This window comes from Hemicordylus capensis, chromosome 5 (assembly GCF_027244095.1).
Source record: "Hemicordylus capensis ecotype Gifberg chromosome 5, rHemCap1.1.pri, whole genome shotgun sequence".
Classification (NCBI taxonomy): Eukaryota; Metazoa; Chordata; class Lepidosauria; order Squamata; family Cordylidae; genus Hemicordylus; species Hemicordylus capensis.
In genome coordinates this window covers 95,229,771-95,242,153 of record NC_069661.1, presented here as the reverse complement: position 1 = coordinate 95,242,153, position 12,383 = coordinate 95,229,771, and the positions used below count along the sequence as shown (strand labels likewise).

At 41.9% G+C, this 12,383-nt stretch overlaps 1 protein-coding gene across 9 annotated transcripts in view; it reads left to right on the top strand.

Annotated features, from left to right (window-relative positions):
• Window positions 1–12,383, top strand: part of CRACD (capping protein inhibiting regulator of actin dynamics) — a 198,926-nt gene that overhangs the window by 138,765 nt on the left and 47,778 nt on the right. The gene's annotated exons all lie outside the window — the stretch shown is intronic.

The following is a 12,383-nucleotide window of genomic DNA, read 5'->3' as shown; positions in this document are numbered from 1 at the left end:
AGGCAGGGGGGTTATCAAACATCTGTAGGACACAATGCAGGGATGGTGAGCTATATTTGTCTATGAATGTGCTGTCCTTTGTTAAACTGAATGAGTAGAAGCAGTTTATGATTGCCTCTGACATTTATTTGTCCTGTCTTTACTCAGAGCTAGTTTGTACGATATGCATACAATACTCGTGGAAAAGCTTTTCTTGGACTATTCCATTAGTAGCTGCCTGCAGGAGTTGCGTGTATGTTTGCTCTCCCATAGGAAGAAGACTCCCTGCCTGTAGAAAACTTCTCCCCTACAATATTGTTTTTCCTGTGTGGGTGCAGTTTTGTTTTGTTTTGTTTTGTTTTGAATGGCGAGACATTCAAACATGCCATCTCTGATGTGCTACGTTCCAGGGAAAACTTACCACTGCTGATGGTACATAATGTCTCCTAGACAGACATTGTTATATTGGCCACATTAAGTGGACCATACTATTATGCATATGAATGCAATGATACATTACACCTATTGATGCCTTGTAGCACTGTGAAGAGATTCATGGAATAAATCATGATTTGTTCTTAACTTCTTTATAATAAAAATGCTCATTAGGTTGTTGCCCCCTGGTACTCATGCCACTTTGGTTCAGGCTAAAGTAAGTCATTCTTCCACCAGAGCACGTATTTATTAGGCAATGCTCAACTGCCCAGAGACGAAAGTTTGGGCAGTATAGAAGTTAAATAAATAAATAAATAAATCTTTTCGAGGGCACTGAAAGTTTCTTCAGAGAGGCTTTTGTCTAAATCTTGTTATGACTTGTTTTAGACAAATAACTTGGGCCATCAGATATCATAACCTGTTTCAATCCTATTCTATTTCTATGGACCTCTTATCTGCTCTCCATAAACCCAGGCTTTGAAATTATATTAAAGTGAACCCCCAGGTATTTGAATTCTTGACATTCCTTGACATTTTTCAACAGTTTGACCATCAAGATCAGCAAGAGGCCTCTTCCCCTAAACCATCACTTTGGTTCTAACATAGTTAATTTTTAGTTTGCCCTTAGTGCAATTTTCATGAAGTCTAGTCAATAACCTCTTTAGATCAACACAAGTCAGGGATACTATGACCATATCATCTGCATGCAAAAGAATATAGCAGGAACTAATTTATTCTGGGGGATTCTGGGCCAGAAATCTTCGCTACAACATTGTTAAGTTAAAGACTGAATTGAGAGTAAGCTAGAAGACACCCTGGAAGATGATCCCAGTATAGACATGGTTGTCGAAGCTTGCTTTATGAGTAAAGTTTCCTCTGCCTGAATATACAGGTGAAACTCGGAAAATTAGAATATAGTGCAAAAGTCCATTAATTTCAGTAATGCAAATTAAAAGGTGAAACTGATATATGAGACAGACGCATTACATGCAAAGCGAGATAAGCCAAGCCTTAATTTGTTATAATTGTGATGATCATGGCGTACAGCTCATGAAAACCCCAAATCCACAATCCCAGAAAATTAGAATATTACATGGAACCAAGAAGACAAGGATTGAAGAAAAGAACAATATCGGACCTCTGAAAAGTATAAGCATGCATATGTATTAAGTACTTGGTTTGGGCCCCTTTTGCAGCAATTACTGCCTCAGTGCGGCGTGGCATGGATGCTATCAGCCTGTGGCACTGATGAGGTGTTATGGAAGACCAGGATGCTTCATTAGCGGCCTTCAGCAATTCTGCATTGTTTCGTCTCATGTCTCTCATCCTTCTCTTGGCAATGCCCCATAGATTCTCTATGGGGTCAGGTCAGGCGAGTTTGCTGCCCAGTCAAGCACAGTACACTGTATACTTTTCAGAGGTCCGATATTGTTCTATTCTTCAATCCTTGTCTTCTTGGTTCCATGTAATATTCTAATTTTCTGGGATTGTGGATTTGGGGTTTTCATGAGCTGTACGCCATGATCATCACAATTATAACAAATTAAGGCTTGGCTTATCTCGCTTTGCATGTAATGCGTCTGTCTCATATATCAGTTTCACCTTTTAATTTGCATTACTGAAATTAATGTACTTTTGCACGATATTCTAATTTTCTGAGTTTCACCTGTACACGTAAATATCTTTTCTTCTGTTGATAGAAATTTTTATCTCTGTTGCTGCCTGCAAGCTTTCTAAATGGCAATGGCTGCCCTCTTTTAAAATTAGAGTGAGCAGTAATCAAAACACATGTCTATCCTAGTCACTAGAGACTGCAGTGAAGTTAAATCTTCATTAGATCAGGTCTGAATAATTAACAGCTAAATGAAGCTAGGACAACGCATACATTCCTTCAAGATAGCCTTGGAATACACATCCCACTTTCATGGAGCATATGAGTCAGCATGCATACTTTATAAAAACACATATATTACTGATCTATGTAATGTATTTATTTGATGATTTACTCATAAATAACTAGAAGGATAAAAGTATATACTAGAGGGGATGGAAGTTGGAAATTATGGTGTTCTCTATTCTGAGAGTATACTGTAAGTAATTATTATGTAGTTTCAGGTAAGCTGATCTTCAAAGAAGGTGACTCGGGGCAGAACTATAGGTTATGCATCATAAAAGGCTGTTGCTATAATTTGTGTTGAGTCCTCCTCTCCCTGATACGATACAGGATTATTTACTTTTTGTCATGACATCATCACATCGTGATTTTCCTTGAACTCGGTCTGCTTTATCGTTTGCGTTGGTGATGAGAAAATACACATTTTGACAGCACAGCATGGGGAAAGTGATTCTAGATTTTACAGGGAAATGGGGAGAACACATGACATGGGGATGCCATGGGATGTCCTTGGAGCTAGTCACTATTACCTGCCCTACCTAAGTTTAGCGGGAAGTGTGCAGGGGAGCCTGGAACAAGGCCCTGCGATCACAAGGATCACAAGGAGCCTGGTGGAGAAGAGAACGTAAGTACATATCCCTCCCTCGTCTCCTTCATATTCTTAGGAAAGACTGTTTGGACAGTTAAATAGTTGACCATTACAGCTGAGACCTATCCTAATAAACTATCTAATAAACGGACAATAAGCTCCCTAAATACTGTAAAGAGCCAACTAAAACAGTATGAAGATAGAAGGTCAGCAGGGGAAGGGGCACTTCCCAGTGTATTGCACAGAGTGGCCACATGTATGACTATTTGCCCCATGGGCAGAAGTCATGGGTGTGTGCTCGGTGCAAGGAGCTCCTGGCTCTCAGGGAACAAATCCGTTCCCTCGAGACCAAGGTGGCGGATCTGGAAAAGCTCAGAGAGACAGAGAGGCATATGGACGAGACCTTCAGTGATGTGATAGAGGCATCCCACTCCAGGGCTGGTAGCTCCTCTGCTGTCAGGGAGAATGAAGGTCTTGGGCAAGGAGGACATCGGTCTGAGGAAGAGGGAAATGCTCCTTTAGAATGGACCCCTTCCGTGGATGATGAGCCCATATCCTCTCGCACAGGGGATACTCCTCTGGGGGTTGGGGGCCTCCTTGTAGTTGGTGATTAGATCATTAGAGGGATAGAGAGATGGGTTTGTGACCCGCATGTTGACCGCACTGTGACTTGCCTGCCTGGTGCGAAGGTTGCGGACATCACGCAGTGTCTAGACAGGCTCCTAGGCAGTGCTGGGGAGGAGACAGCTGTCGTGGTGCATGTCGGCACCAACGATGTGGGGAAATGCAGTCAGGAGGTCCTGGAAGCCAAATTTAGGCTGATAGGTAGCATTTTGAAGTCCAGGACCCCCAAGGTAGCATTCTCAGAAATGCTACCTGTTCCACGCGCAAGTACAGTGAGACAGGCAGAGCTGAGGGGTTTCAATGCATGGATGAGACGTTGGTGCCGGGAGGAGAGGTTTAGATTTGTTAGGCACTGGGACACATTTTGGGGCAAGCAAGGCCTGTACAAAAGGGATGGGATGAACTTGAACCAAGATGGAACCAGACTGCTGGCGCTTAAAATCAAAAAGGTTGCAGAGCAGCTTTTAAAATGACACCTGGGGAACAGCCGATGGGAGCTGGACAGTATCCTGTTTGGCAAAAGCCATCCTTTAAAGTGTGAGGCTGCAAAGAATTCAAATAAAACAGAAGGGGACAGAGCAGAACCACATAAAGAGCAGACGGGAGCTTGTGCCAGCAGGTCAAAGAGTCAAAAGAATAGCATACATCAGGGGAGAGATTCAGTGTATAGGTGCTTGTATGCCAATGCCAGAAGCCTCCGAGCCAAGATGGGTGAGCTGGAGTGCTTGGTTGCTAACGCAGAAATAGATATAGTGGGCATAACAGAAACATGGTGGAACAGTGAGAACCAGTGGGACACTGTTATCCCTGCGTATAAACTCTATTGAAAGGACAGGGAGGGGCGCCTTGGAGGAGGGGTAGCACTGTATGTTAAAGAAGGGATAGAATCTAACAAGCTAGAAAACCTAAGTGGACTGGAGTCCTCCACAGAAACCCTGTAGGTGACTATACAAGGCCGGAAAGGGAACGTGCTACTGGGGACATGCTATCGCCCTCCGGATCAAAATGCCGACAGTGACTGGGAGTTGCAGGAGGAAATCAGGGAGGCGTCAAGGAGAGGCAGGGCTGTAATTATGGGTGATTTCAACTACCCAGACATAGACTGGGTAAATTCACATTTAAGTCAGGACAAAGAGGTCAAATTTCTAGATACGCTAAATGACTGTGCCCTAGAACAGTTGGTCATGGAACCGACCAGAGAGAAGGCGACCTTGGATCTAATTCTGAGTGACAGCCAGGACCTGGTGCGTGATGTCAGTGTCATCGACCCTTTAGGGAACAGTGACCACAGTGCCATCAAATTCAGCATACATGCGGGGAGAGAATCACCAAGGATGTCTAACGCAGACATTTTGAATTTCAGAAGAGGAAACTTCTCTAAAATGAGGAGTATGGTGAAAAGAAAGCTGAGGGGGGAAATTAGGAGAGTCACTTCGCTCCAGAGTGCATGGAGTTTACTCAAACCCACAATACTAGAAGCCCAGTTAGATTGTATACCCAAAAGGAGGAAAGGTACCACTAAGTCCAGGACGATGCCAGCATGGCTAACGGGTACCATCAAGGAAGCCATAAAAGGGAAGAAGACTTCCTTCCAAAATTGGAAGGCCTGTCCAAACGAAGAGAACAGAAAGGAACACAAACTCTGGCAAAAGAAATGCAAGGTGACAATAAGGGAGGCAAAAAGAGAGTTTGAGGAACATTTAGCCAAAGGTATCAAGGGGAATAACAAAAACTTCTTTAAGTACATCAGAAGCAGGAAACCTGCCAGGTAGGCAGTTGGACCATTAGACAATGAGGGAGTGAAAGGGATTATTAAGGAGTATATGGAGGTTGCAGAGAAGCTGAATGAGTTCTTTGCATCTGTCTTCATGGCAGAGGATACTGAGCATATACCTGTTCCTGAACCAGGCTTTTTAGGGATGGGGGCTAGAGATCTGAGTCAGATAGAAGTGACAAGGGATGATGTTCTAAACTGTCTGGAAAAACTGAAAGCTAACAAATCACCAGGGCCGGATGGCATCAATCCAAGAGTCCTCAAAGAACTCAAATGTGAAATTGCCGACCTCCTTGCTAAAATATATAACTTATCCCTGAAATCGGGCTCTGTACCAGAGGACTGGAGAGTAGCAAATGTAACACCGATTTTCAAAAAGGGATCCAGGGGCGATCCGGGAAATTACAGGCCAGTTAGCCTAATGTCCGTTCCAGGCAAATAGATGGAAAGCATCCTCAAGGATAAAATTGTAAAGCACCTAGAAGAACAGGCCCTGCTGGGAGTGAGCCAGCATGGCTTCCGCAAAGGTGAATCTTGCCTCACAAACCTTTTGGACTTCTTTGAGAGTGTCAACGAGTGTGTGGATCAAGGTGATCCAGTTGACATAGTCTACCTGGACTTCCAAAAAGCTTTTGACAAAGTTCCTCATCAAAGACTCCTGAGGAAACTTAGCAGTCATGGGATGAGGGGACAAGTACATGTGTGGATTGCTAACTGGTTGAAAGACAGGAAACAGAGGGTAGGTATTAATGGAGAGTTTTCACAATGGAGGGAAGTAAGAAGTGGGGTCCCCCAGGGATCTGTACTGGGACTGGAGCTTTTTAATTTATTCATAAATGATCTAGAAGCAGGGGTAAGCAGCGATGTGGCCAAATTTGCAGATGATACCAAACTCTTCCAGGTAGTGAAATCCAAAACAGATTGTGAGGAGCTCCAAAAGGATCTCTCCAAACTGGGGGAGTGGGTGACAAAATGGCAAATGCGGTTCAAATGCGGTGCAAGTGTAAAGTGATGCACATTGGGACGAAGCACACCAACTTCAAGGATATGCTGATGGGATCTGAGCTGTTGGTGACTGACCAGGAGAGGGATCTTGGAGTTGCGGTGGACAGCTCGTTAAAAGTGTCGACTCAATGTGCGGCAGCTGTGAAAAAGGCAAATTCAATGCTAGGGATCATTAGAAAGGGGATTGAAAATAAAACGGCTAACATTATAATGCCCTTATACAAAACTATGGTGCGACCACACTTGGAGTACTGCGTACAATTCTGGTCACCACATCTTAAAAAGGACATTGTTGAACTGGAGAAGGTACAGAAGAGGGCAACCAAGATGATCAGGGGCCTAGAGCACCTTTCTTATGAGGCAAGACTACAACACCTGGGGCTTTTTAGTTTAGAAAAAAGACGATTGCGGGGAGACATGATAGAGGTCTATAAGGTCATGCATGGTGTGGAGAAAGTGGAGAGAGAGAGAGATTCTTTTCCCTCTCACACAACACTCGAACCAGGGGTCACTCCATGAAATTGATTGCCAGGAGGTCTAACACCAACAAATGGAAGTACTTTTTCACACAACGCGTGATCCACTTGTGAAACTCTCTGCCACAGGATGTGGTGACAGCCAACAACCTGGATGGTTTTAAGAGGGGTTTGGATGACTTCATGGAGAAGTGGTCTATCAATGGCTACTAGTCGGAGGGCTGTGGGCCACCTCCAGCCTCAAGGGCAGGGTGCCTCTGAGTACCAGTTGCAGTGGAGTAATGGCAGGAGAGAGGGCACGCCCTCAACTCCTGTCTGTGGCATCTGGTGGACCACTGTGCGAAACAGGATGCTGGACTAGATGGGCCTTGGGCTTGATCCAGCAGGGCTGTTCTTATGTTCTACCAGTGCCAGCCAATTTTTGGCAAGACTTCTGTGCCTTTAACAGCATTATGGCAAAAAGAAAATCAGCAGCGTACGCTTTTCCCATCACTAGATCTGCATGCCAGGAAACACTTCACCCACTGCTATTCTGTCAGTGGTGCAGCTGTTAAAGAGACAGGAAATAGTTGGCAACTCTAAGCAGAGGGAAATTGTTTCATTTCCAACTGAGTACAAAACCACCAACTTACTTGCTCTTATAAACGGTTACCTAGCACTGTGGTGGATCTTTCAGAGGAAGTATGAAACAGCACAGGTCCATTATTGAATAATTGCTATTTCAAAAAATGTGTGATCTAGGAATAATTTTACAGTGGCCTTTCAGAAAATAGTGTGTGTATGTGAGAATCTTATTCACTTTCCCCATATACTTCAGAAAATGTAATATCTTTTTAGACTAATGGTGCTGATGACTGATATCTTTTGGCGTAATTACATATTTCTAAACATGAACATATCAAATATTTGATGGGACTGCAAGATCATGCCCAATTTCACCCCTACTTCTGTATGCATCTCACCTCCAAGACATAAATGTCATACTATGTAAATGTGATATATGTACATTCATTCATGTGCAGTTACCCCTCTTCCTTATTTTGAGTAGTATTGCATGCTTCCAGCATGCTCTCATTGGAATGATGAATGACTTTACATAGCTTTTCCACAGTGTGGAAATGTGACACACTCAGAGATGGGTCTGTGAGCAAGCAGGTGCAATCAATCCTATTGCCCTACTGTCCATTTGCTATACATATATTTACATAAGTATGGATAAGGCTTTTTGGTGTATAGAGAGAGCACTGACTAGAAATATATGCTCACAGGAATTTCACTACTATTCAAAGCGTACATGAATAGTCTATTGTTTTGCTTTGCTATTTACAGTGTGCTCTTGCTATTAAAGGAAAATGTCATCACAAACTAGTATTTGAACAAAATGGCAAAATATTAATGACTTGTTTGGCACATTGACATTTAATGCTTGACTTCAGCTATTAGTGATGTTGAAATAAAATTGACAAATAAAAAGTTATTAATGAGAGTATTTAAAAGAAATATTGAAAATATGGAGTGCCTTCAGTGCCTAAAGAGCTGAACTCTATGCAGACATGACAACCATAGCTCCCTCCACCACCATATAATTAATATATAATATAATTAATGCTAATATATGTCAGAATTGATAAGATGGGAGATGTTTTGAAACCTGTATTTGACCCACAAAGAAACACACATTCTACTTTGGGAGCACTGGAATCCAAGATCAACTAAAAATTTCTTTCTTTCTTTCTTTCTTTCTTTCTTTCTTTCTTTCTTTCTTTCTTTCTTTCTTTTTCTCTGGGTTTCAAAGACTTGCAGATAACAAAAAGTTGTTTCAGTGTAGATGAATATATACAGCTTTCTTTGAACAGCACATACCATTCCCCACAATAGTTCCATTCATTAGCCTTTTTCAATATTCAATGCAACTTGTTCATGAGAAACACCATAATGAATTCTGAACAAGATGTCCATATTGATTTAACTGTGTGGGCCAGTTGCAGAAGGTCTAGGTGGGTAAAAGAACTTGACAGTAAGAAAAGTTGACAAATATATTTACCCAAATAGAAGGTGACTTAGAATTTAAGACGATGCCTTAAAAGAGATGTTAAATACAGGTTATACCTGTATTTACCCCAAGAAAGAGAACTCTGAATCCCCCCTCATATTTAACAGGAAAGAACAGGAAGACAAAAAAATGTCTTTGATTCAGGTAAATACAGGAGATCTTCTATCCCCAAAGCTCAGTCTAAAAACAGTATGGCGCAACCAAGGAAGGAAACATTAAAATAGCAATAAGTATTGCAATTTATGTTACAATTACAGCAGTTATTCATTAGTAGTTGTATTTTGGTGTCCATTTGAACTTTTTGCCCTATGTTCACTTTCCCTGCATGCACAGAATGAACATATGGAGGACGAGAGGAGGTTTGTGCCTGCTGAGCCCAACCTCTACAGTGGAAGGGCTTACAGGTGTACAGCTGTGTGCATGTAGCGATCCCGTTGTTGTTGTTGTTGTTATTATTATTACATTATCACCTTTTGTTGAATGCATAAAGTGGGATCCTGCTCCCCTCTCCATGTGTTTATTTTCTACACCCAGAGAAAGTGAGAATAGGGCAAGTGCCATTATGTCTGAACTGTGTCCTGTGAAATGCGATTTCAGTGTGAAATCTCCAGTGGCAATTAATAGCCACAAAGCTACCTACAAGTGTTAGGACCCATCCAGGCCCCCCAAACTGTTTCACCCATTTCAACCCAAAAGCAAACAGATCCATCTTTGGACTATGGCTAAAGCTTTACAGGGACTCTGAGAATTTGTGGGGAATTGTAGGAGAGATGAGCTGAGAAAACTGACAATTGTTGCAAATGCCTATCTGACTGCCTGATTGCCTCAGGCCATCTGAACTATCTCTTTGGAATGTGTATCGCCTTTTGAGATGTTTATTTGTTTATTTGGCTGAATGGCTGGTACCCTAGCTGAATTGATTGTACCTACCGTAGATAACTTCCAACTCCTCTCCCTCTCCCCATCACTTTCTAAATTGCCTAAAAACTATCTGAATGGACACAAAAAAGTAAATATGCTAGAGACATGATAGAAAGCAGTTAAGCTAACAATCTGTGAATTTACGCTTTGAGGAACAACATGACAGTGTGAACCATGGCAGAGCCAATAAGGATTTGAGGTGTGAAGTGGGGTCCTGTCCGAAGGGAAGACAGAATTTACATGGATTGATGAGATTGCGGAAGATGGATCTGTCCCATAACAGCACATGGAGAACAAAGACAAACATGATGAAAATGGACTGATCAGAGAAGGAAAAACTTATGGTTTCCTAAGAGGAAGAGTCTGCAAAACATTTGGGGTCAGACCACCATAGAGCCCCTAGATCCATGCGAAGTCCTTCTGCTCTGTGAACCTGTTTGGACCATGTAGTCAGGCATCTGCCTGGCTGACAGCCAACACCCGTCTCTGATAATGGACCTTCAAAGACACATCTGCCAATTCCTTCCCTTTTCCTCCCCATCCCTATCCAGCAAAATGTGCCAAATTTCTTTCCAGACAGCCTGTTTATCATGTTTTCATTTTTTAAATTTATTTGATATAGATTTTATTTTATATATTTTATACCACCCATTACCAAAGTCTCTAGGTGGTTTACAATAATACACACAAACAAAAATTTAACACATTTTAGATAGATGGATATTAAAACAATAAAATTAAACTAAAACTTCAACTAAAAAGTTTGGCTGAAGAGATTTGTCTTCAGTGTTTCCTAAAAGCCATCAGGGATGGAGAAGCTCTGTCCTCAGCAGGAAGTAAATTATACAACCCTGGGGCAACTACAGAGAAGGCTCCGCTTTGAGTTGCGACCAGCCAAGCCGGTGGCACCCTCAGACAAACCTCCCCTGATGATCATAATAGGCGACAGGGTTCATAACAAAGACGGTGTTCTCTTAAATATTTATTCCCTTTCTAAGTAAAAGAACCAAATGAACTTTGTGTGTGATTCTTGTGTCTTTCTCCACAATAGCCAACACAAATACAGAATTTAAGCAAGGCTGTGTGCCAGACTTCTAGTGCAGGTGTTCTGGGTGCTGCAGAGTATGTGCAGACTGCCCTAGGAGGCCTGGAGCAAAACATAATTTGGCTCATGATTCATGAAGGAAAACAATTTGAAGGAAAATTGTGCTGAAATGGAGGTTAGAGTAATTGCAGGGCTAAACAGCACTCTACAGGAACCCCTTGCAGGGGTTCCGTTCTCGGCTACAACCGCGGATAATGAAACCACAGATAAAACAACCTTGAGAGTGAATGGGAATTGGGGGAGGCAAAAAATTTACCATTTTTGGAAGGGCGGTAGAGAAATCAAATAAATAAATAAATAAATAAAATAAGGCTTTAGAAGACAGGCATAAGAGCAATAATGTATCATACCTACTCCCCAGGTCTCTAGCTGTCGAGCAATGCCTCCCTGCGTGCCCAATCCCACCAATTTTCCATGAAAAATCATGGGGGAAAGGTTGTTGCTGTTGTTGCTGTTTTTACAAAAGAGCCATAAAATGGCTCCATTCAGCAAAACAGTGGAAGGAAATGACCTTGGAGGTCATTTCTGGCCACCTAGAAATGCATAGGTAACATTTTACCATTTTTCCAACCATGTATAATAAGGTCTGGCCTCCACTGCCTGACCGTGGATACACAAAACTGTGGGTGCCAGGGCCACAGATAATGAGGGCCACCTGTATGTTAAATGCTTCATTGGCCCTGGGGTGCTTATTATTATTATTATTAGTAGTAGTAGTATTAGTATTGCTAACTAGCAGCTATGGGGAGAGGCAATCTGGATTGGGACTGGGGTGAGGACAAAAAAACCCTCCCCTCATGCCACAGTCCTGATCTAAGTATGCCCTCTCCCCCGTGTTTACCATTTACTAAAGAAAGGTTAAGCATGTCAGGGCCAATTCCATGTTTAATGTAATATGTAATTTGGCCCTCAGGTTCTGTCAGTAAGAGCCAGTTTTTCTGTTATATGCACTGTGGCAAGCAGGGCATTAATATTCCCATGACATTTAGACTAGCACCTGAGGACCAAACAACATATTACATTAAATGTATTAAATTCAATACAACATCATTATGACTAACTTAGGCCACATTCTCACTACCAGAACAATCACAGTTAAAGAGTTAACCGTGATTGGCCAGCCCCACACACTTCCCTGGAGTGTTGTGAGAACCCAGAATGTTCAGGATCCTGATTAGTTCCCAATTAAATGCTGATTAACTATAGTGATTTATTTATTTTATTTATTGTTAGATTTATATATGGCCTTTCATTAAAAACAATCCCAAGATGGTTTACAAACGTTAAAACACATATAATAAAAATGAGTCAAAAGTATTTAGCTAAAAATATAAAAACAGTCTGATATTAAAATATATAATATGCAACACAGAAAACTATACATGGATAAAAACACACAGAAGCAGCACTAAAACAATTATGTAAAGGCCTGGATAAAAAGCCAAGATTTAACCAACTTTCTAAAAACTGTGACTGAGTCTGAGGAGCGAATGGCCACTGGGAGAGCATTCCAAAGCCTGGGGGCAGC